A 4,096-nucleotide genomic window follows, 5' to 3' on the forward strand; every position below is an offset into this window, starting at 1 on the left:
CAGCGGTTAAGTCGTGGAATATATATTTTACGTCGTATAGTTAAATAGCCGCCATGGTTTCTCATTTTAACGACGTCATTTTAACGACTTAGTTGTCTATTGCAATTTACAACGTCTACAATTTATTAACACCGGCGTGGTTTGTTGTTGTGATAAGAATATTTTATTATTTTTATATCAAAATATTCAAAATAAATTTAAAATAAATCAGAAAAATGAAAAGTCAACTCCTATGAAGTCATTGATATATTTTCTTCCACATAAACCTTGAAAAAATTCATTTTGAATAACAAAAATTTAAAATGACCATCAAAAACCAAATTGTTTTGATGAGTCATAAAAACACTTCTAGTTTTATGGTTTAGGGTTTAGAGTCTAGGGTTTAGAGATTAGGGTTGTTATTTATTGGGGTTTATTTTTAAAGTAAAATTTTTGGGTAGTCTGGGGTATATGTTAGACTTTAAAACCATAAAACCTTTTATAAACTTAATTTTTTAAATTTTATAATTTAGTTTTAAGGGTTTAGGATATTAATTTTTAACGGCGGTGTTTGGGTCGTGGAATACATATTTTACGTCGTTCATTAGAATATCCGACATGGTTTCTACTTTAAACGACATCATTTTAATATGTTAGTCGTCTATTACAATTTACAACGCCTTCGATTTATTAACACCGGCGTGGTTTGTTGTTGTGATAAGAATATTTTATTATTTTTAAATCAAAATATTCAAAATAAATTTAAAATAAATCAGAAAAATGAAAAGTCAACTCCTATGAAGTCATTGATATATTTTCTTCCCCATAAACCTTGAAAAAATTCATTTTGAATAACAAAAATTTAAAATGACCATCCAAAACCAAATTGTTTTGATGAGACATAAAAACACTTCTAGTTTTATGGTTTAGGGTTTAGAGTCTAGGGTTTAGAGATTAGGGTTGTTATTTATTGGGGTTGATTTTTAAAGTAAAATTTTTGGGTAGTCTAGGGTATATGTTAGGCTGTAAAACCATAAAACCTTTTATAAACTTAATTTTTTAAATTGTATAATTTAGTTTTGTGGGTTTAGGGTATTAATTTTTAACGACGATGGTTGGGTCGTGGAATACATATTTTACGTCGTGAAGTAAAATATACGACATGGTTTGGGCTTTAAACGACGTCATTTTAGTATGTAAGTCGGTTTATATAATTTACAACGTCATTAATTTCTTAACCCGACGTGGTTTTTCAGTCGTCGTTATATAAAAATATTCAATTAAAATTAATCCGAAAAATGAAGCTTCAAAATGATTGGCCTTACGTTCTTAATCCAAAAAATGAAGTTTCCGTCGTGGAATATTAAATTTACGTCGGTCCTTGTAGAACTTTCGCCTTGGTTTTTCTTTCGACGTTTAAAAGCGCGCGCGCTATAAAAATTTTCGCGCGACCTAAATTTTTTAGATTTGGCTCTTATTCTTATACTTCGAACCCTGAAAACTAAAATTTTCAGATTTCGCGCGACATAACATTTCGCTCTCTCACTACTGCTCTAATTAAAAGTTGCACTCTCCAGGCTCCGTCGAATCTGTGAGCTCGTCCAACCTGTAAGTACAAACCCTAACTTCCCCTTGTAAATTCATTGAATGATATTAGGTTGTTTTGTTAAAGGGTTTTAGGTATATGCTTTGCGATCTGTTAATAATGTGCTTATAGGTATGGGTTCATGGATTTTCTGTTTAATGGGTTCATGGATTACATTATCTGTTATGTTTAATTTGGAATGGATTTAATTTTGTCGGATCTTTTAATCACCCTATGTTATGTTAAATTGGGAATGGATTTATTGTTTTCATGCTTGGTTTCATGTATATGTTGGTTTCTTGCTTGGTTTCATGTATATGTTGGTTTCTTGCTTGGTTTCATATATATGTTGTGTTCTTAATGGGTTTTGTGTTCTTGAATATAAACTGAGACACGACGAATTTTAAGGCATACGACGACGATTTCACGACGGTTTTTTTAAACTACCGTCGTTGTATTACTTATACACGACGGTTTTTCATAAACCGTCGTTTGTATTACTTATAATAGACGACGTCTGTTGAAAATCCGTCGTCTATATATGCCAAATACGTCTTTTTTTGTTTAAAACCCGTCGTCTCTGTTGTGTATTACTTGCTATTAAATCTTTGTATAATCTGCTATAGTGATGGTCATTGCCTGTATTTTCACTTTATTATAGATAATAGGTTATAGTGTCGGAGATGGATAAGTCATGGATGCATTCGGATAGAAGATCTAAGGCATATGAATTTGGGGTGGAAGCATTTTTGAACTTTGCTGTAGAAAATCTTCTAACTACAACACATATCCGTTGTCCATGTGTTAAATGTGTTAATTTGAAGTTGTTTGGGGTTGGAATTATAAGGGATCACTTATACTTTAATGGAATTGACCAAAGCTATAAGAATTGGACATTTCNCATATCCGTTGTCCATGTGTTAAATGTGTTAATTTGAAGGTGTTTGGGGTTGGAATTATAAGGGATCACTTATACTTTAATGGAATTGACCAAAGCTATAAGAATTGGACATTTCACGGAGAACCTTGGGAAGCAACTACTAATGCTAGTAGAAATGTTGAAGAAGATGATGGCCATAGTAGGTACAGTTTTGTGTCTGAAGAAATTGATATGGATGATAATGATTTTGGTGATTTTGGTGATTTTGGTTCCGATCCGTATGAGTTTGCCAATGTGATTGGGGATGGAGATCAACCAGTGTACCCTGGTTGTAGAAAGTACACGAAGTTATCGGCATTAGTGAAGTTGTATAATTTGAAGGCAAAACATGGATGAGTGATGTCTGTTTTACAGAATTATTGATACTTCAAGGCGATTTGCTTCCAGAAGGAAATACAATACCAACCTCTATGTATGAGGCTAAAAAGACTTTGTGTGCATTGGGGCTGAGTTATGAGAAAATGCACGCATGCCCAAATGATTGCATCTTGTATAGGAAGGAGTATGAGGATTCAACTAATTGTCCTACTTGTGGTATCTCAAGGTGGAAGGAAGGCAAAGATTCAATCTTGAAAGAAGGTGTGCCAGCGAAGGTGGTGTGGTATTTTCCTCCAATTTCAAGGTTTAAAAGGATGTTTCAATCACATGGAGACAGCTGAGAGTTTGACTTGGCATGCTGCTAGAAAATCAATTGACGGTCAGATGTCTCATCCGGTGGATTCCCCGTCTTGGAAACTTCTTGATGATAAATGGCCTGAGTTTGGTAATGAGCCGAGAAACTTGAGATTGGCTCTTTCATCTTATGGATTCAATCCCCACAGTTCTCTAAGTAGCAGATATAGTTGTTGGCCGGTTATCTTAGTTACATATAATCTCCCTCCATGGCTGTGCATGAAACGGAAGTTCATGATGTTAACCTTATTGATTTCCGGTCCTAAACAACCCGGAAATGATATAGACGTCTACTTGGATCCTTTGATTGATGATTTAAAATCTTTGTGGGTTGGGATTAGAGGAGTGTATGATGCACATAATGGATAATACTTTACACTCAGAGCTGCATTAATGTGGACAATTAATGATTTCCCCGCCTATGGAAACTTATCTGGTTGTGTTGTTAAAGGAAATAAAGCTTGTCCAATATGCGGCGATGATACACCTAGTCACAGGTTGAAAAATGGCCACAAAATTTGTTACATTTGGCATAGAAAATGGTTACCAATCAATCATCCATATAGGAGGCAACGTGCAGCTTTTAATGGGAAACCTGAATATGGCATACCTCCTGAGCCATTAACCGGAGAAGAAGTGCTGCATATGGTTGAAAATGGTAACAGAGTTTGTTGGAAGAAGAAATCAATATTCTTTGATCTCGAGTATTGGAAATACCTTCCTGTGAGGCATGCCCCAGATGTTATGCACATTGAGAAGAATGTTTGCGATAGTATCATTGGTACATTGCTGGAGATCCCTGGAAAAAATAAAGATGGGATTGTTGCTCGATTAGATTTATTGAACATGGGGGTCAAAACTGATTTGCAACCCAAGTATGGAGAAAGACGTACTCGTTTGCCTCCTGGGCCTTGGAATTT

This window comes from Prunus dulcis, chromosome 8, assembly GCF_902201215.1.
Source record: "Prunus dulcis chromosome 8, ALMONDv2, whole genome shotgun sequence".
Lineage (NCBI taxonomy): Eukaryota > Viridiplantae > Streptophyta > Magnoliopsida > Rosales > Rosaceae > Prunus > Prunus dulcis.